Here is a 22,616-nt window from a genome sequence, read left to right on the forward strand (position 1 = left end):
AAAAAGACAGGAATATTATTCCAGAATAAATCAACTTAAACCTTAAATAACTTTCAGTAATTTACTCTCCATCAAATATTTTTTGTCAGAATTATACAATTTAGAAATAAGCACAAAATAACATTGGGTCATTAATAACATTAAAATAAAATAATCTGGAGGGTCGGATAGAATTACCCGGAGGGCCGGATCCGGCCCCCGGGCCTTGACTTTGACACATGTGCCTTAGCTGCTGACGTCCGTTAAATCTGGACTTGTTTTAAAACACAAGCTTTAATGTGGTAAAAGTGCTCCTGGTGGTCTTTTAATGATCAATATGCCATTTTAATCAATACATTTCACTTAGAGTGAGTTGTTGGTGCAACCCCGCCCCCGTCCCCTTCTCCGTTGCAGAGCAGCGAGCCGCCCAAAGTGGCATTTTTTTTGTTTTTCGTCTGCTCCTCATTCACACCATTTGAAAAACAAAAACACAGAAATGAAATTTTAAACTTTATTTTCTTTCTCTATTAGAAACAAATGTCACAAGAAGATGATAAAAACCCATTTTCTGTCAGAGTGGGTCTGTTAGAACGGCTGTAATGACCTTGAAAATGCTGAGATTCATCACAGCAAGTTTTGAGCTCAGATCCCACAGGAAATAACCCAAAAAGACTAAACATCACTTTCAGATTTTAAAGAGGGCCACACTGTATTAAGGATATTTTTTGATTATATTATGGGCATAATACTATTAAACATCAGGAAAAAACGCTCTTATCTGATGAGAAAACCCCAGTACGAAAAAACACCAAACAAAACAGTGACAGGTCAAGGTCATGACCTCCAGGGTTAACTGTGAATAATTTCTATAAAGTCACTGCTGTTAAAGGTGTTATTAATCAGGATTTGTAGAATGAATATGGCCAAGTACAATATGAATGTATGGTTATCCACGAATGTCTTGATTTAATCAATTTTTAACTTTTTCTAGTGTTATATTTACTATATTTTTGTATTCTCGCAAGGTGAGTGGGGATACTTTTTCACAGAAAACAGAAAGATGTGTTATGAATCGTGATGACTGTTTTCAGTGACTAATATTATTGATGATGACTCTTTTGTTGATCAAGCTGAGAAAACTTTAAAAATGAACTTTTCCAGCAAAGATAAAATGGTTTTTGCAGAGGAAAATCGACATTTTACAAATTATTTTCAATCTTCTAAAAGTAATTATGTTGCACTTAGTGAAAAATAGCAAATGATTTGTAGACCAAAGGAACATTTTGTGCCGTTGTAAACACTAAAATCCAGATCAAAATGGTTTCTTCTGTTATAGGGGAACAAAAGAGCAGAAAATACAGAAATAAACCAAAGAAATAGAAGCTTTAACATCCAACGTGATAAATGCAACTTGCAGAAAAAGAGCATCAGTCTGTTTTGCTGTTGGGTAAAAAATATTTATATTTAGAGGTTCATTCTATAAAAATGTAAGCAAATGTAGGTTATTTGTGACTTCTTCATTGGTTCTTTTGTTGCATCTGTGTGTATTTGTGGACGACATGTACAGTAGGGGTCTGAACCTTCTTCAGATTCTCTCTCCCTCCTGCAAACTCTTCGTAGTGTGTGGCTGAAATATGGCACACCACCAATGTCCAAGTTTAGTATTAGTCCGATCATTTAATCTGAAACTTTTGTCCTTTTTTGGCCTTTACAACATCTAGGCTGTTATCTGGCCGTGAAGCCCCATGAATCGTCCTCCGCGCTCTGTCTGTTGTTTTAAAAGCATCACAAGATAAAAGTGAAAAGACATTTATCAAAGGGGACGATAAGAGCTGGAAGAACACAGGAGGAAACTAGGAAAGATATAATAAGAACAGGTTTTTTTATGTCTAAAAGTGCGTCAGTCTGTATTATTGTTGCAGCTTTCATATCCTGGTGTTGCTCGATTAAGCGTCGTCCTCAACAGCCTTCTGTTGCTGACAGCTCAAACACAGCTAAAGCTTTTTTTTTCTTTTTTTTCTTCAGACTTGCTTACATATCTTGCGGGATGATTGGATAAACAGGAACATCTGAAACCTACAGGTCATGTGATGAGAACAGCCATCTGTTGGCTGTGGTGCTTTGATCTTGGAAACTCTTCTCATTAAAATGACGAGTTTAAATCTCTTTTAGCAGAAGCTTAAGTGTTAAATTCAGGTGTTCGATGAATGTGGGGTTTCATTATTCAGTCATACGATCGTCATGTAATTTTAACATTTGTGTGCTCTTAGATTTATCTGCTTTTTTAGGGTTTCTTCTTTTGTTTTTATATTTTCTGATGGTTATTTTGTAGCAAGATCCAGATTTCCTTCAGCTTTATGTGTAAAACAAATGACATTTGAAAAATACTACATCTTTTATTTCTCCATTGTAGATAACGATTGATATAAATACTAAGTTTGTTAGCATTAATGCTTAAACTGAGGTGATGTGATGCTAGCAAACATTTTGAGGCCTTTCCACTCATCACAAATACAGACGTTCGATAACTAAGCAAATTGTCAGAGCTGCTTTCAAAAGAGTTTAAGCACATATTCTTATTTGCAGCTGCACAACAGTCTATTTGCTGTTTAGACTCAACATTCTTAAAAGTATATAATTGCAAGTAAATCTGCTGTAGCAGGAGGATCTTATTTTATTTTGAAAAGAACTTGTACGTACTGCATAGAAGAGTAAAAAAAAGTTTATTTGGAAAAATATAATATATTTAGTGTTGTCATGGGATACATTTTTGTGTGATTAATTAATCGTGACCTGTAAATACTTAATCGATTTTAATCGCAAATAATTTTAACCTAATAATTGCTGTGAAAATTCCTCATTTTTATGTATTTTTATTTAAATTAATGACATTGTGAGACTGTAAAAGATCAACTTACAACCAAAACTTAATTAATATGGAAATAAACTCCTTGTGCTGTTTTCGGGTCATGATGTTTTCTGCAACACCAGCTCCAAGGTGGCATTCTTGGGTCATTGCAGCACACAACTGGCAGCAGGTCAGTGCTGCATTTGGGCTGATGATGGGCAGTAATGCCCTCAGGGAGCAGCAGCTGAGACCTGGAGACGACCACGGCATGCAGAAGGAACCAAGCTAACCGACTGTATCTGCATGACAGAAGCATCCAAGTAAGTAAAACGGCAGCATTGGAAACAAGAGGGATAAATAAATAATCATTCACGTCAACTCTAATTACCAGAACCAATCGACCCTTTAACCCATCCAGAAGTTCCAAGATTGTAAAACTGGATAGGATATTTGTCTGAATAATCTTTGCCTCCAGCAATTCACAAATATTTACATAAACAAAAACACGTTCTGTGCCTGTCACCTTTCATGATATCTACGCCTCCTCCCCGCAACAACAACTGCAGCTATGTGTGTGGGTTTGTAGTCGACTTGTCTCCCAGATGTACTTAGCATGGATGCAATCCTTTATTTCACATCTGATAAATCATAAACTTTGTCCTATTTTTCTGCACGTACTCGTCTCACTATTTTGCACCTCATGCCACGTGAAAGCTAATACTCTAAATCACGTGTGAAAGTCAAGGCCCAGGGGCCGGATCCGGCCCTCCAGATCATTTTATTTTATAGGTATTAATAGTCCGATGTTATCTTGTGCTCATTTCTAACTTATATAACTTTGACAAAATATATATTTATGGAGAGTAAAATATTGAAAGTTATTTAAGGTTTAAGTTGATTTATTCTGGAATAATATTCCTGTCTTTTTATTATTCATAATTATGTTAAAAAGTTTCGGATTTAAAGTTTAAAAAAATTCTGCTAACTTTTTGGACTGTTTTGGAATTGACTAAGATTTTTTTTTTTGGAGTTTTTTTTATATTTCAGCTACATGCTAGCTTTTAAAGCTAATCTAGTTTTTTGTTTTTTTTGTATTAACGCTGTTTGAGAGTTTAGCTAATACTTCAGCTACATGCTAGCTTTTGTGGCTAAGTTAGGCTTTTTAGAACGTTTTTTAGGCTTTTTTGGAGTTTAGCTTTCATTTACATGCTAGCTTTTAAAGCTAATCTAGTTTTTTTTGTATTAACACTGTTTGAGAGTTTAGCTAATATTTCAGCTACATGCTAGCTGTTTTGGGCAATTTAGCCTTTTCTTGTTGTTTAGCCGTTTTTGGAATTTAGCTAATAATTCAGCTACATGCTAGCTTCTTTGGCTAATCTAGGCCTTTTTTTTGTTTAGATGTTAGACGTTTTTAGAGTTTAGCTGATATTTCACTAACATGCTAGCTGTTTAGGCTAATTTATTTATTTATTTATTTATTTTAGTTTTTTTAGGCATTTTTGGCGTTTAGCTCATATTTCAGCTACATGCTAGCTTTTGTGGCTAAGTTAGGCTTTTTAGAACGTTTTTTTAGGCTTTTTTGGAGTTTAGCTTTCATTTACGTGCAAGCTTTTTAGGCGAATTAAGGTTTTTTTCAGGTATTTATGCTTTTTGAAGTTTATCTAGTTTTTCATGCTACGTGCTAGCTGTTTTGGGTAATCTCAGTTTTTTTTTTTTTTTTGTTTTTAGGCTAACATGGCATTTAGCTAATAATTTGGCTATCAGCCTCAGTGTTTTCAGTTATTATCTTCAGTGTTTTCAGTTATTATCTTCAGTGATTTCAGCTATTAACTTCAGCATTTTCAGCTTACAGCATTCACTCGACCATTATCACAGGTAATGCTATATATCTAGTTTATAATTATGTTACAAAGTTAAGTTTTTAAAGTTTTCAAAATGTAGTTTTAAAGTGTTCAATAAATGTTTATCCTGTTCGGTCCGCAGCCTAAGGTTTGTTTTGGATTTGGCCCCTTGTGTGATTGAGATTGACACCCCTGCTCTAAATGGTTTCCCCCTCACTGTTTTACACAATTAACAGATTAATAATGAATAGAAATTATTAATCAGTCAAGTTATTTAAGTTTTCACAATTGCTTTTGTGACCACCATCAAGTGAAATTTTGCAATATTAGGCCTGAAGGCTGTGATGAGGTGGCACCTGAGTGAGATTTTCAATTAACAGATGATTTAACTGTAGTAGTAAATGCATTTTTACTAGAAACTCATTAAAACGAGTCAACAAAAACACACCAATAGGTATAAAAAAAATCCAACCATCATGAACATAATTTTCCAGTAAGAAAACACATGTTTTTATTTGACAATAAGCAATCTCTATGTACACAAACCTCTTATATTATGCACTATTTGCAGCTTCCACAGCATACAAGCATAGATCATCTCGGCCAATTTTGCTGCTCACTTTATGCATGACAGGAAAACGGAACAAACCTTTCATTTATTTCCACAGCCGACAGAATTGCTGCTCCTCTCATACATCACACAGAAACAGTCAGACAGCCTGTCAGCGTCTTTGATCAACACACGCACAATGGAAAAGGAAATGCACAAAACCCTTTTTTAGCAATCTCCAAACCATAATATACCCCAACAAGCCCATGTTGAGCGAACATCAGCTTTCTGCACGGTTATTGTGGCCTCTGCTGGCTTTGATGCGGGTCCTGCAGATTACCATGGTAATGACTTCTGCTTTGGAGCTTTATTTCAGGTGAGACAGATTACACCTGTTTTTGCACTTTCGGTTGATGCCTTAAGGGTTTACAAATGGTGCATTACAAACAGCTAGACACACAACAGACACACACCTTAATCAGAATTGGTGCCAGCAGGAACTGAGGCCGCCTACATTGTTGACAGGCAGACAGAAACACAAACATGAACAGCTTTAAAGACGTGCTCCCATGATAATCCAGTGTTTTTAACATGTTCTTGTGGCATTTTCTCAGAAATAAATACAGAAAATTCCGATTAAAATTGCATTTCTGAGTATTTATTTAATCAAATTGTTGTGAATCAAAATAATATAGTTGGAAAAAGCTTTTGGATGTGACATACGAGCTAGAAGAGCAAGCCACAATCTCTGAGCTGTACTCCATTGTGATGCATTCACTTGTAGCCAAATAGATTAATGTATGTCTTTATTTTCCTCGTCTGAGCGCAGATCAGGGTTTAAACTGTACGGCTGGAAAGCTCCAATATCTCTCAACACTTTTGTAGCACCGGTAACGTTAGGTTGGGGTTGTGAAGAACTGTAAGCTCGTGGGAGAGTGTGAACATAAGTATGATGGGGAATGGGGGAAGGCTTAGTCTGCAACAACTCAACAAATTTCTAATGAACTACTGCTGCTCTGCAGAAACTATGTCCTAAGAAGTGATTGTTTTTTTGTTTTTTTTTATGTCTAAAAACAACATAATCATGAATAAAAGGAGAAGTTCTAAGTCTTTGACATCTGTTTTTCCATGACAGTAAGTGGTAAAAAACAGAAGTTGTTCCTAATATTGTTGCACCATTTAACAATGACTTTGTAAACCTTTTGTTTATACCCTTTTGTTGACACATTTTAAAAAAGTTTTAATAAAAGTGGCTACAGCTCTGGAATCCTGTAGAATTTCCACTTCTGGCTAATGATTTTTAGCCGCCATCTTGTCTGCGACCAGGTCCCCCTCAAAACAAGACACTGACAATCAGAAACTTGCTTTAATATTCTTGGTGTTGTTCTTTAGAAAATTTGTACCATATTTCGTTTGTTTAACTGTGTAAGATATGCACTCTTAGTAAAAAATAAAAATAAAAAATAAATAAATAAATCCCCTCAGCTGCTTTATCATCCTTCAGTTAATTTATCTCTGTGACATTTTTTATTCTCGTTTTCTTTAACTTTTCTTCTTTTTCTATTTTTCTTCTGTCACCATCCTAGTTTATTAAGTTGTCTTCCCTCCAGCCGCTCACATTTGGGTCCTCCAAGTCCACCAGTTCCTAACAGCTTTTGAGGTTAACGCCGTCTATCCATCTAGAAATATCAGGTCTCTCAAAAATACATTTGTTCATATTATATATATTTTTTTCAGGGCAGGAATCTCATAAGGTGGAAGTTATTATATCCTTGGGAGGCGTTCTGGTCTCAGCTTATTCACATTAAAGTTGAATGCACGTCTGTTTCTATGGGCGACGCCACCTTTCCTGCACATTTAAAATGTAGAAAACCTGTTGGAGTTATATGGATATACACATCTGTACACATCCATTTTAAGAGAATATATATACATATATGATTTACTTGTTGGACAATTTCCTTTCATTCTTGAGTAAGACTGAAAAACAGATTTTCAAACATATTTTCTAACATGTTTGTCTCTATAGTACTCAAACGATGTTTTACGTGTACAACATCAACAACGTGCTTTAATGTCATTGCACAGATCAGTTACATTGTTGTTTTAAATAAAACTAAGCTACTATAAAATCTGTAAATCTCTTTGATTTTGACAGTTTTTTTTTTACTCCTTCAGTGATTTATATTCTCTATCTTCTCTGCTTCTGTGTTGTTTCAGTCATTTGTTTTTCTTTTCCAATCAACCTAATCAACAGAGCTGCCATTACTGACCACAAACAGGATTTGTAGTTATCCACACTTTTTCAAGCATAAAAGCAACCAAACAAACAAACTCAAGTGTGTAATCTGCAGCAGCTCTTCAAATCTTTTCTATTATTAATCTACCTTAATTTTGCAATTATTTTGTCTTCATATTTCACTCTCAATATCTTTATCTGCAAAAATTAATAAATAAATAAATAGAAAAGTCGCATTACCTGCGATAATGCTAGTGTGAATGCTTTTTGCTGAATGTGGTCGCTGGATATTCTGAAGTTTTTTGCTGAAAATGCTGAAGGGATTTTCTGAAAATGATAAAGCTATTTGCATAATGGTAAAGTTGCTAAAGGACTTAATGTTATAAAAATTGCAGAAAGTGCACAAAGAATTTGAAGAATTTCTTGAAAAATTGAAGTAATTGCAAAACATTTAAAAATTTGTAAAACGTATGAACTCAGAATAAGTCCAAAACCTCAGTAGATGCCAAATTTGCCTTAAAACTAACACGTTGCTAAAATGCTAGCTTAACTCAGAATTAGTCCAAAAAAACTAAATGGATGCCAGGTTAGCTAAAGAAGTTAACATGTCGCTAATACTACCTTAACTCAAAATTAGCTCTTAAAACCTCAGGAGATCATGAAGTATCAGAAAAAATTGCTAAAAATTTGGCTAAACTTAAGAAAAGTCCAAAAAACCTAAGTAGATGCCTAATTAGCCAAAAAAGCTAACACGTGGCTAAAATAGTAGCTTAACTCAGAATTAGCCCAAAAACCTCAGTAGTTGGCTAATTAGCTAAAATAAAGGCAGCACATTGCTAAAACATTAGTTTAACTCAAAATTAGCTCTTAAAAACTCAGTAGATGCCAAATTTGCCAAATAAATAAATCAATCAAAACTAGCACGTTGCTAAAATACTAGCTTAACTCCTAAATAGCTCAAAAATCCTCAGTAGAGGCCATAGTAGCCAAGAAAGCTAGCACTTTGCTAAAATATTAGCAACACTCAGAATTAGCCTAAAATCCCTGTAAACACCAATTTAGCCAAAAAAGATAGCATGTTGCTAAAAATACTAGCTTAATTCCAAATTAGCCCTAAAATCTCATTGGATGTCAAATTAGCCAAAAAATTTGGAGTGGTGGTAGGATATTAGCTAAACTTGAGTTTGGCCCAAAAAAACGTATTTGATGCTAAATTATCCAAAAATGTTAGCATAATGCTAAAAGGTTAGCTAAACTCAAAATTAGCCATACAAACCTCAGTAGTATTTATGTACTTAACACTTTGGTACCCATATTGCATTTCAAAGAGCGCAAATGTTTTATGAATTTTGTCAAAAAAATAAAAAAATAAAAATTGCAAAAATAGTGTAAAATTGAAAAAAAATCTGTAAAATTTTAAAAATTACATGAAAAAAAGTACAAGCATGAATTTTGGTAAATGTTTTTAAATAGCAGAAATTGCCAAATTTGCAGATGTTTGAACAAACTGCCATCCATTTCATTGGGAATGAAAGACCGCACAACTTGTGTAATATTTTTAAAACCGTAAAGTTTACAAATACCAATTTTGATACCCAGATTGCAGAAATTTTTGAAAGTCTGATTGAGTTTTTACAGCCAAAAAAGTGTACGGAAGAAAAATAAATAAAAAGAAAAAGAATTACTATAGTGTGAATGCTTACAATATTTGGTACCATTAGTTGGCACATCACCCTGGCACGGACTAAACACAAACTATGAGTGTGCATGCATGCCTCACATTATACACCATGACTGTGCGTTGCCGTGACAGTGCTCGTCTGTACAGCACTTCCCTCTAATTTCATCAGCATCATTGTGCGTCTTGTTCGGGGGGGATAAACCCTGAAAGCTTCACACCACACACTGTTTGACACCATGTTAACACCACTGTCACGGACCGTGTGAGCCGCATGTGCGTGTGGGAGGGGCCGTGCAGCCATTCAGCACAAACGCTCTAACATGTGTGCCAGCGTTGTTGACGGTGACTCATGGATCAGTGTGCGATTCTCCCACAGAAAATCCTACATCTCATCTGAAGACAGATGCAGATTTTAATCTCCTCCACTCGTCCTATTTCTTGGAACCTGGTTCTCTGTCGACACACTTGGGCTAGATTTACACAATAAATGCCGGTGCTTCATGTTTTAACCATATTTGACATTAATATATGTTTCTATCCTAAGTAAACTTTAGTGTTGGTCTCGTCTTTAGTGATTTTCTGTTGATTTTTTTATGCCATTTAATATAAAACACAATTAAAGAGCTTTTATATGTATTTTTACCTGAAAGATTGGAAATGTTACTTATTTCTATTGGTTTGTTGACTGCATAAACTTAACTTTTTATTCATTTTCAAGACATTTCTATTTTAATAATCTACTTTTCATTAATTTGTTTTGATGTTTATCAAGAAATTAAAAAAGGGAAACTCAAAAAAACAATTTGCAGCGATTAAAAATAATTGAGATTTTGAGGTTTATTTCACATCCACTGCATTTACAGAAAATATCGGTATTGATATCGGTGATATTGACCGGTATTGGATCAATACCCAAATGTTCAGTATCATCCAGCCTTAGTGTTAACTCGACAATTTAGATGTGTTTAGATTCATAGGCACAATGTGTGACAAATAATGAGACTTTAACTTCAAGTTTAATGTTTATGTGCTACACACTTCTTACTGTATGTTACCACTAAAACCTTTTATTTAATAAAACATTCATGATTTATTCAAATCTAACTTTCATGATAATGAAGACAATTAGAAAGTAATGACTGGCTCTCCATCAAATTGTATTGTACAGGGGCGGAGCTATAGGGGTTAATATTGGTGTCATTATTTCAGGGGTGGATCTAGAATTTTCTTCTCTCCAGAAGCTTAGAGGTTGCTTAGTGACTGTTTGGATTGTCTAATTTGTTTAAATATAAAGTTTCATTGCCAAGAAGAAACAGGAACGCATGTTCATGGGACACTGATTAATATCAGATTTATATGTATTGTCTATAGATTTCTCTTTTTAACTGTAATCAAAGTCAGAAGTGCGGTAAGAATTTTTGTTTTTCAAGTGCAAAATGTATTTTTTGAGCAAATTTTTTTTGTAAGTTTTATAATCAAAACCGCGAGTTGGAATAATGGCACACATATCACTTCATATGCATCTGAATGATGGCGGACTTCTGCTGTGTTTCTGTCTCTTCCTGACCCAGTTTAAAGACTTGCTGTCCTGCATTAACCCGAGACAGGACAACAAAATTAAAATACTCTTTTATTATTATTAATATTGTCTGTAAAAATAGACAAATAAAATAAATTTCAGGATAACTTGTCCTAATCTGCAGCTACTACCTTGTCCATGCCCACCAGCAGGCCTTGTTTATCCTCTGACCTGATTGAGTCACTGAACACGTCACATGTACAAAGATGAGACCCTGATTGGTAGATCTGAGACGGCGACCTGCGGCGCAGGATGTCAGATCGCGTCTGGACCATTGACTTAACATTGAAACCGGTTGTTGCTGATGCTCGAATCAAGTTTGGTGTGAACGCAGCTTTAGACTTTTGAATACAGTATTTGTGGTTGCTTTGCCAAATCTGGCAGTTTCCATAGCAACCGCAAGCTACCACCTGGCGCCGCCCCTGTATTATTAACAAAATAGTAAGAAATCATCAATATAAGCTTCTTTAGGCATTGCAAAATTAACAAAAGCATTTTTTTAATGAAATGAGAACAATGCAAATAAAAATTATTTATGACATTCCACTCTAATGTTTTGCCATTTTTCCAAACTCTTCTGCCCCCCTATATAAAATCCTCTAGCTCCGCCCCTCATCGTCTCGCATTTTTGTAAACATTTGGCTCCATATAAGCAAGTCAGAGTCTAAAACTCTCAGACTCCAGGGGCATCACTGATGCAGATTTCCCACAGAGAAAATTGGTTTTGCAGATTTTGATGAACTGCTTTTATAAACGGCAAAAACTCAACTCTGTGGTTCACTGGTGACAACTTACAGATGTTCTTTTCCTTTCAAACCACAGAACCACCTGGTGCAGATGGAGCTCACGGTGCAGACAGCTGCTCATGAGCACCAGAGAAAGCATCAAGGATCAGTGTGAGGCTGATTGGAGGAAGTGGAAGCTGATAGATATCCTTTAAAGAAATTGACCTGCAAGCAGCAGGACCGACTGCACACAAGGTTTTCCTCCCTTCATTTTGTCCCAAAGTTTTGAAAATTAGATCTTACATAATTTTCTGAGTTTTTTTAAGAAATAATTGCATCCTTGTTGATTTTGCATCATCTTTTCTTTTGTTTGAGATGCTCTTTGATATGGATTTATGAGTTTAATGGAGTAAAAAAACATTTTTACACCTAAAGCTACTGATGCTTACAGTCGCCTCTCTGTAATTTAAATGAGAGAATGTTCATGAGCATTTTTTCTCCAATTGTTATTAATCTACTGGTAACAGGAAACATCACTGATCCTTATTATGAGGCTTGTTATTTCCCAAAGGTTTTGGTCACATTGCAAAAAATACAGTTTTTAATCGCATTTTCGATGTCTGTGCCACATTTGAGTGACTATGTTGACATTTCAGCTGCAGTTTTAGTAGTTCATTTATTTTCTTAATTATACAGTCTCTCCAGGAGCTTCAGGGCATTATTTTTTTTAAATTGTTGCACCACAAAAAACATGATTTTTGGCAGTTTTTCTGAGAAATTGCAATATAAGTTGTATTTTTTAAAATGTATTCCTAACTTGGGACTATAGAAGGATGTAAACATTTTTAACCCCAACTTTATTGAAGTGGGACTTTAGATGACCCAACAAGAAATCCACAAAACTGCTGAAATTCTTTAGAAAATAATTAATTATATCAAAATAAATCGTTTTATTCCTTGCAATTGTAAAACTTGAACAAAAGAAAAAAAAAGATGGCACATAATTGTACAAAAATATGAAGTCTCCAATCAGTTGTATATTTGATTCAATGGTAATAAATCTTGGAAAGCCTTTGTGGACCCATGGAGATAAACAAAACCATCTGGCTCCAGAACTCGTGCAGCAGTGGGCTATTTCAGATTAATGGTTAACTATTATTAGGTACTAATGGTTCTGATAACAGCCGTTAATATATTGTTTGCTTATCCGCTACATTAAACTCAAGCCAAATGATGAACTCCAATTGGTCAACACTTTTAAACATGTTTACCAAAGATTATACACTGAAAGAAATGCATCTCTTGCTCATAGGTTTGAGAGTATTTATGAGTAGACACTGATTTCCAGGAATTGAGATAAAATTATGGGATGTGCATCATAAAATAAATCTATTTCAGTAACCCTTTTTAAGGTTTTCCTTCACAATTTTTCTGTAACTACCATGTTAATGAAAAATGTAAAAAAAAAAAACGACACTGTTTTTCTTATCTTTACTTTTTTTGCAGAAATGCTAAATTGTACCACGCGTGCACCAATGTGGGGTTCTCTATTGGCTGGTGCTGGAAGCTCTTCTGTGATGTCTGATAAATAAATGGGAGTTGGACGACATTTCACACAAACATTGAAATCACACGTTAAACCTGCACTAACACCCACCACCTACCAAAGCCTACATTTACTTTGCACCTAAATGGAATGCAAATGCAAATGTTTAGTGTCTCCTGATTTATCTGCTCTGCAGCGTGTAGATATGGTGATAAATGAGCGTGTGGGAAGCATACGAATCTGTGTTTGCCTCATTTAAATGAAAAGGTCATTAACAATAAAGAGGCAGAACAGAGCAGAGTTCAGCCTGATGGAGTGATGGAAGAAAATGCTGCAGACACAGAAAGAAACTAGAAAAGTTGCATTACCTGCGATAATGCTAGTGTGCATCATTTTTGCTGAAAGTAGTTGCTAAAGATGCAAAAGCTATTTACAAAATGTTAAATTTGTTAAAAGGCTGGAAATTTTGTGAAATAACGATGAAAGAGCGCTAAAGTTGACCCAAATTTCTGAAAAATAAGTAGTAAAATTGCTTAAAAATCCCTAATACATGCCAATTTCCCGAAAATATTTAGTGTAGCATGTGCTAAATGTTAGCTTAGCTCCAAATTAGCCCGAAAACCTCAGTTGCCAAATTAGCCAAAAAAAGAAGGCTAGCAAATTGGTTAAATACTCGCTAAACTCTAAAGTAGCCTAAAACTCCTCAGTAATCTAAATTAGACAAAAAAGTTAGCCTGCTGCTAAAATAGAAGCTAAACTCCAAGTTAGCCTATAAAAACCTCAGTAGATAAAAAATAAGCCCAAAATGTTAGCATGTTGCTTAAATATTGGCTTAACTCCAAATTAGGATAAAAAAATAAAAACCTCAGTAGATACCAAATTAGCCAAAAGCTAGCTTGTTGCTTAAAAACTAGCTAAACTCCAAAATAGCCTAAAATTTCTCAGTAAACTAAATTAGTCAGAAAAGTTAGCCTGTTGCTAAAATATTAGCTAAACTCTCAATAAGCCTAAAAAACCCTGTAGATAACAAATTAGCCAAAAACTTTATTAAATATTAGCTGATCTCCAAATTAGGATGAAAAAAATGTCCGTAGATGCCGAATTAGCAATAAATAAATAAATATATTTTTTTTAAAGCTAGCTTGTTGCTTAAATACTAATTAAACTCAAAAATTGCCAAAAGTCCTTAATAAACAATTTTTTTTCAAAATCGTTAGCTTGTTGCTAAATTAGAAGCTAAACTCTAAATCAGATTAAAGAAAACTCTCAAAAAACAAGTTAGCCAAAAACGTTAGCATGTTCCTAAAATATTAGCTAAACTCTTAATAAGCCTAAAAAAAAATAGTATATAACAAATTAGCCACAAAAGTTAGCATGTTGCCAAAAAATAATGCGTAAATTCCAAATTTTCTGAACATCACTTTGAAAAATTCAAACCATAGTCCATAAATATATTTAAAGGCGTGTCGCTAATCTACTTAAAATTAGGAAATTCGAAGACTTTCTCAATTATTTTCTATGGGGCATATTTTTGCTCAATATTCCCAAACTATAAAGTTTATACAAAAGCATAAATGTCCTGATCAATCACAACCTTTTGATTCCAAGTTTACTGAAATCGCTGACAGTGTGATTAAGTTTTTACACTTTGAAAAACATGCAGAGAAGAGCAGGAGAATCATACAGTGTGAATACTTACTCAGCATTCACACAATAAAACAGAAGCACACTAAACTAAATGTTTTCTAGCTACACAATAGTTTTACACAAAGTAGTGATTTTCCCTCAGCCTTGTGCTCATAAGTGTTCTGAAGTGGTGACATTCTTTCATTATTGTTCTTTCAGTAACAAACTGGCATTAATCTGCTTTGTGTCTAAGAAAAATCTGAGTGAGCTCTTCAAAAATGAGAAGTTTATTTTAGTGCTTTACAGACGAAGCTTCAGTGTGTATCGGAGTCGTGACTCTGGGTTTTGATGATTAGTGTCACAACTCATCTGCTTTTATTTACCACACAAATACGTTTGTTTTTAGAAGAATACATATGATTTTAGTCGACTTTCTGCACTGACTTCAGAGCTGCAAGATCAGAGAGTGATATTCCCTAAAACAAGTTTGGGTTTGGTCAAAGTAAAGCCAATTTATCTGGCGAATAATGTCACCGTTCACATTTTTTTTAAATATATTTATGTCATAATCCCAGATTAACAAACTGACATCTTCATACCCCAAATCACAGTTTAAATTATTTATAAATCTGTCAAACTTCCCTAAATGTGTCCATGTGGGGTAAATACAGTATTGGCTTGTGCAATAAAAAATGTTTTCTTTTACTCACATATAATTAAATGTTCACACCTGAAAGTTTAGACATTGTGGATAGGTTGAAAAACAGAATATTTTCTAAAAGGTGAAATGTGAGGATAAAAAAATATAGATATCTGTTTGTTAAAAGCAGAAATAAAATGTTTTCTCTTCAACTTTTTTTCTTTTTTTTTTCAAAAATACTCTAAAAACTTTTTTTTGATGTGTTAAAAATCTAGGTCCATGTTTTTTTTTTAGAAGATGATATCGTCTTGGACCAATCACGTAAGTTGTTTTAAATGTTGATTTTTGTTAATGTATAACTCTCTGATTGCTCCATACATCAATATTTTTAAAGAAATTTGGGGTTCTACTTATAAAACATATTTAACCTCAATGTTAACATTACAAAAAAAAAGGAAATAGGAACCGTTACAGGAATTAAATATAAAGAGCCATCAGGATCACTATTTAGTAATTTAAAAATACTAAAATTTAGCATTTAAATCTGCAACATTCTCAAATTAGTGCACCAAACCCACATTTTAGTCTTTAGACCAAACCATTGCCACCGTTAAAGGTCTTATTAAAAATGACAAGATAATTAAACATTATCTTTAGTATGTAGAAATATGTCACGAGCTAATTTAATGTGTTAAACATTAAAACAATGATTCAACTGAACTTGTTAGAATTAAATTGAGGGTTTTGTGGGTAAATGTGTTTGTATTTCTGTTCAAAATGTGGGCTGGGCTTAATACTTGAGTAAAGGTCATTTTTATGTGATGTACTTTGATTTATTTTGGTGATTTATTGATAGAGGCAGTTAATAAACGTTTGTTTTCTTCTGCTTTTTTCATCTAATAACAGTTAGAACTTTATTTTGTATTTTTGAGGTTAAATAAATCTTTAAAAAAAAAGTGAAATCAAGATATTAGGAAATCTGTTAAATTAAAATTCATAAAAAAATCAGTTCATTTGTTTAATTTATCTTTAAAAAGTGACAAATAGATCATTTTGACCACAATTTATTTAAAGCACTCCAAAAAAAAAAAATAACACTCTGTAATGGTCAATCTAGAAAAAAAAGGTTAATATAAAAATTAAAAGAGCTAAACATCAAATTAGAAGATGATCGACACACTTGGAGAAAAATAAAGTTTTGCACCTTAAATCTGGATTTAAAAGAATCTTGCATCAGAAAAAAAGCTTTGCTTTTAAGCCTTGGCCCAGCCTAAGCCACTTCTCTGAACAATAAATGCTATTTACAAGCCAACTCGGCCCTGTGAGCCAAAAACAGAAAACTTAATTTAGACGCACTCAAAGAAGTTCTCCTAATCCATCACAGCCAGGACAGGCGCTTTGTGTCTGTGGAGGCTGATAGTCCGACCCGCCGGCCCGCCGGCCAACCCACCGGCAGCAGTTCTACCAACATTATTTCATCAGGTGATGAAATGTTGCCTTTTATAAATCTGTTTGCACTGGCACAGGATGAAAAGTATTTTCAATCACTTTTTGGGCAAAAATCTTTACTCTGCTTTTTCTCTAAAACGAATTCCATGCGGCGACAATCCGATTTTAGAGCTGCCAGAGTCAGGATTCCTTTTAAAAATAGACTTTTCTGCACCAATTCATGCCAATATGCTATTTTTATCTCCTAAAAACATAATAATGACACCAGTAGTCAAAAGCGGTTCAGCTTTAACAATAAACACATTTTATCATCCCTGATTGCCTTAAATTGAAGATTTATTCATTGATTAATCTAAAAAAATGTAAAGATTCTGACATTTAAAACTTTTATTTCTATGATGGAAGCTCTGAACTGCTATTAGCTCAAAGGAAGTTACAAAAAAAATCAGTTTATATCATCAGTGCACAAAAAACGTTTATTATAAAACTCTACACAGATAATCTTAAGTGAAATCACTTGGAAGAAAAAATGCTTCAAGGCTTCCGTAGGAACAGAAATAGTTCAAATGAACAACATGTCAAAAATGTGAGATTTTATCCTTTTTACTTGGAATTTATGGAATCATAATTTAACATAAGAGTATCTTTGTGAATAAAATGGTTTATTTGAATCAAAGAGCTGTCAAAATAAGGATGTCATATAAAGGTCAAGATAACTCATTTGTAAAAACCCTAAATAGTTTTTGAAACGAGGTGGAAATGTGTAAAAGCAAAACATGATCTTTGCATAAACTTGATCTATATTGATAAAGGGCTGATGTTATTCCAAAGTATTTACCAGCACAAAAGGGATGAAAATTCATGTATGTCAAACGTAAAATGTGCGTCCATGGCTGGATTTTGTTTGTGTCCGCACATATTTAAAGGTAAACATAAAGTCTCGTTAGCTGTCACACTCTCAGGAAATACAATATGTTCTCTGTATTTGATTAATCCTCTGTGGGAGAGGTGAGCTGCAGAAACAGCCGCACTCAGGAATCATTCGAAGGTTTAATCCCAACCGTAATCCTAACCCTAACCCTGTTTCTGGGTCTGTGTCATGGGAAAAAGTTCAGCACTGACTGCACTTATTTCAGAAATGACATGGAAACAGTCACTTTCATGATCAAATTCATGCTAATAATGTTCAGGGATTTTTTAAACTAAATTAATTAGCCTTTTTATGCCTTCTTTATGTAGGATTATTCAGCAGATCACATTCGTACAATATTTCTTCCTTTTGTTTTGTACTTTAAAAAATATTTTATATGATTTTTCATGCTTTTCTATGGAACTAAATTGAGGCCAATATTATCTGTTACCCAAATAAAACAAATAAAATATTTGTGTTTGGCCAATAAAAGAAGTAAAATATCATAAACTTTTTGCTAGTCTAAAATAAACTTAATTATTTTCATCTTCAAATGTTCAGTTTTTTAGGTTTCAAAACTTAATAATTCCATTTCAAAACTTTTTTTTCACTTTGTACTATTTTTTTTCTTTTTCAAATCAGAAAATTTCAGTTTAAAAACTTTTGGCCCCATTGTGGCGCGTTGGGGCGGGGCTAACACGAAGGACCAATCGAAATCGATGAGGGTGGTAACTTCAGTCCCGGTGCGTTCACTGACTCTGAGAACTGTAATAATTAGTCAGAAAATGGCTGGTTAGTCTGTATTATCATAATCTGAAGTTGTACCAAGACGGGTGTAAAAATCAGAGTTTTATCACATCCAAAACGCTGTTCTAGCCCGTTTAAAACTCTATCTTATTGTGCTACAGACAGGCATCGAAAATGTCCTCATGCTTATAATTAGTTCTCAAAGTCAGTGATGGTTTTGATTGGTCGTTTATGTTAGCCCCGCCCCAACACGCCACAACAGAACCAAAAGTCTTTAAACTGAAACTTTCAGATTCGAAAACGAAAAACAAAAAGTTGAAAGTTACAAAAAGATTTGAAATTGAAAAAAAGTTTTAAAATTTGAAATTTTAATTTTTGAAACCTAAAAAACAAATATTTTTAAGCTGAAAATATTTAAGGTTGTGTTCAAAATCCCTCCCTAACTACTAAAAAGTATTCCGGGACTATATAGTGCTCTGGTTTTTAAAGGTAATTCGACACCATGCTCTCTACTTTTCTTTTGTTTTACTAAACACCAGATTTGACGTCACTGATTTGGAGAAGTGAAAATCCAATAAAAACAAACATTTGTATTTATGACTCCACTGTGTTCTGGTGGTGAAAATGTGGATGGTTTATTCAAATATTACATTTAAACACTTTTTTTGTTCAAAATTGTTTGACCACAATGCATTGTGGTCTATATTTGCTAATCTAGTGAGCATTGATGCACAGTAGTTTTTCACAAAGACTTCTGGGAAATTTCTTGTACGATCAATTTTAGAATTAGTAGATTCAGACAGCACTAGAAAATGGGGAATGCACAATAAAGTGAAATTGTGGGGGGAATTCAGACACAAGTTTGTTTCAGAATAGCAAAAAGTTTGAGACATTATACATTTTTTTGGACAAAAACCCAAATTTTTTTCAATTTGTTTTATTTGGGTTTCAAATAATATTGACCCCAATTTAGCTCCATATTTTTCTATTTTATTTTAATTTGTGCATGCACTTACACAAGAAAAGCTTTTCTTTTTTCTTTTTTCCATCAGGTACTTGTCTTTCTGTCATAGCTAAACTGATCTGACTGGAACACGTGTCAAAACAGGATTTCAAACGTGTTTGTTTCCATTCTGATCCAAACAACCGGCTCAGGCCAGAACAGATGCGGTTCATCCGTCCACAGTTGTTCTTTACATCAGTTAATTGGCTGACATGTCAGGATGAAGCACCTTTAAACCAGCAGTGTGAGTGGCACAAAGCTGATCTGGGAGTGACGGCATGAATTCCATCCAGTGTGGATCCACTTAAAAAGGACTAATGACGGCCTCTCAGGCTTTGTGACCCTCGCTCACACCCTCCCATCCATCCGTGCATCAAGCGCCAGGTGAGTGGGACTCATTTACCACATGAAAGCAACGACTTGGAAGAAAAGAATTAATAAAAAAAACTAATTTATTTTTGGGGAGATTTCTGGGTGAAAATATAAAAGTATGTGTTCTTTAATAGCACGTTTCAACCATCTTCAAGGACCAAAGCACTTTACAAATCCCACTCCCATTAGCACACACAGTCACACACGAACGGCTGCAGAACTGGACCCCGGGGGGCAATGTGGGGCTAGATGTCTTACTCGAGGGCAATTATGGAGGCAGAGTTGGCATCAGACAAGCGACCACATGACTGGGAGTTGACCGTTCACCTCTGTGCCATTGCAGGGGACGTTTTGAGATATTTATGAAAGATTCAGTGAGATCAGTGCAGGATTTTACCAAGAGGGTTTTTGCTCCTGATACTGAACTCAATAATTGTGTTTGTGTGCAAACGTACACATTTATTAGAACCCAAACGACAATGATAAAGTGATTGTCACGAGAACAGCGGTTACAAATTAAATATAATTGGTGAAACATTAAAAAATGAAAAACACAAATTGGAGTGGAAAGCATCAAAAATATGCGCTTTGTCGAGTAAATCTTAAAGGGCATCGAGCTGTTATTAATCACTGCAGGAAGACTGTTGGCCTTTATTCAGTTATTCTTGTGGATTCTTGTGGCGCGTGCCTAATAGTGTCATTGTAATGAACATAATGAATGCATTAGTGCACATTTTGTCCTAATGTTTTGTATTTCCATCTTTTTTTTATTTTTGCATAATTTAAAGCAACTCCATCTTTCTATAATTCCACAGGAGGGAATTTAATAATCTGATCTAGACTTTTTACTCTATTTTTTTACAGAGCGGCCAAATTCTGTAGAAATATACTTCTTTTTTTTCAGTTGTAATTGTTAAAAATCGTATATTTATTTATTAAAAAGAGTAAATTTCACTTTCTTCTCGATTTCTCTCTTCTAGCCGTGGCGTCTCGCTCTGCTTGTTGCAGCCCGCTGCACCGGCTGGTCACCATCATCCGGGACACTTCTGGGAGACACTCCTTTGGAGGTTTCTTCTGCCGGGTCGTCATCTTTCTGCTGCCTCCTACAGGCCTAATCCCACTTCTGACACCAAAATATCACAGTCCTCCATCACTACTTGATGTGCTCACAGTAACATCATATTTAGGAGCTCGTGTAAATCTTTGCTAATTAAGAAAATCACAATGAGTTCAAAGAGCGTCTAAACGCCTTTTTCTGGAGTTGAAAGAAACCCGTTCTCCTTGAGCTGCTTTCATGCTGAACAATGCAGCTAAGTGAAATGCCATGTCAGGATGACTGTCAGTCAGGCTGACAGCAACACTGACATTTCAAAATGCCACCAATGGGTGATACATTGTTACAGCTACCAAATTATTAAAACGGTCTTTAGCGGGGTTTCAGAAATTTACCTTCTGTTCTCACAGATTTGTTTGTTCCTTCTGACCTGTTTTAGTGTTGACTCTGTCTTTCTCCTGACAATGAACTGATCCAGTGCAACTGTTTTCTATGTATGTCACTGGAGTAAATCTAAAGAGATTATGCAGAGAAAAAAAACAATCTTTTCCAGACATTTTTAGTAGAGCTGTGAAAGTTAAAGCATCACCCCAGGGGTGTGGACTTCCAACAAGCTCACTTGTTATTGGTGATTGCCATGGAAACGTTGACAGTCTGACTCAGACCAATCACTGTTGTCTGGCTCCAAATGGCGGCGGAAAAATGGCGACTGAATGGGTTTAATTTTGAAGGCATTTTCTATGGGTGACGTCACAGCTTCTCTGTCCACTTCTACTGTAGAAAGAACCCAGCTGGGGTTTGAACCAGCAACACTTCTGCTTCTCTTTTGAGAATATAGATACTTTTCTGTACAACTTTGAATTCTGAAATAATTCTGAGCAACAACGGTGCACTTTTTTTTGTTGCAGAAAACAAGTCAAGTGATTTTTTTTTTTAAAAATGACTTCAAATAAACTCAGACATGTGATTATGTTAAAGACAAAATCAAGAATATTCAGTCTTGTTGTCCAAGTCGATCCACAAAGAAAGTAAAAAATGAGTCACATTAACTCAGTTGACTGATAGATCTGGATTTATTTATAAAAATCTTGCTATTTTAAAGGCACAGAGACAACCACATACATCTGTCTGGTTTTAGCTTTTTAACATGAGATGTCTTTAGCATTAATACAAAGTATTCCTCCACTTTAATGGAGCCAGATCGTTTAAGATAAACCGTTGTCGTTGATCCATAAAGATGAAAAAAAACGTTAAATGTTGGATAAAGTCAACTCTGTTAAAGTTCCTTTTTCAGAAATAGAAAGAAAACAAAATGAAATAAATGCTCTGCAGTGATGCAGCCAGGCAGGTAGAAAGCAAGGAGACCAATTATATTTGATGGCGCAATGGGAGGTTCAAATTAAAGTACAGTCAGAAGCAAAGAGCAGGGACAGAACGAAGAAGTGTTAAATTAAAGGACATTTTCACCTGCAGAATGGGTCTGTTCCTTTTTGCTCCTTTGACACCTTTATCTAAATGAGCCGATAGAAGTTATAAAGAAGACTGCGTCCTTAATGAGGCGGGACATCTTTTGTAGATCCTGTTTGTGGTTTGACTCGTCATTTGAACTGAAGCTTTTAACAGAGTCAAATCCAGATGGTTCTGACAAACGGGTCACACTGTGGGAGTGAAGGTAAGAGGGCGTGGTCTTCATGTGGATGGGAGTTTTAGACCTAATGGTATATTTGTAATTTATGGTAAAATCCTGGAGTTTGTTAAAGCAAAAAAATAAATAAATAAATCACAGGATCTTTAAAAGGGCTGGAAGTGTTGAATTAAAATTACAAG

General features: G+C 34.6%; 1 long non-coding RNA gene across 1 annotated transcript in view; it reads right to left on the reverse strand.

Annotated features, from left to right (window-relative positions):
• Positions 1–1,980: 1,980 nt before the first annotated feature.
• LOC118599731 overlaps positions 1,981–22,616 on the reverse strand; it is a 38,331-nt gene continuing 17,695 nt past the window's right edge. The window contains exon 3 of the long non-coding RNA XR_004949214.1: positions 1,981–3,126. This is a non-coding gene — a long non-coding RNA (uncharacterized LOC118599731). The remainder of the gene's footprint in view (positions 3,127–22,616) is intronic.

Source organism: Oryzias melastigma, linkage group LG15, assembly GCF_002922805.2.
Source record: "Oryzias melastigma strain HK-1 linkage group LG15, ASM292280v2, whole genome shotgun sequence".
NCBI classification, from domain to species: Eukaryota; Metazoa; Chordata; class Actinopteri; order Beloniformes; family Adrianichthyidae; genus Oryzias; species Oryzias melastigma.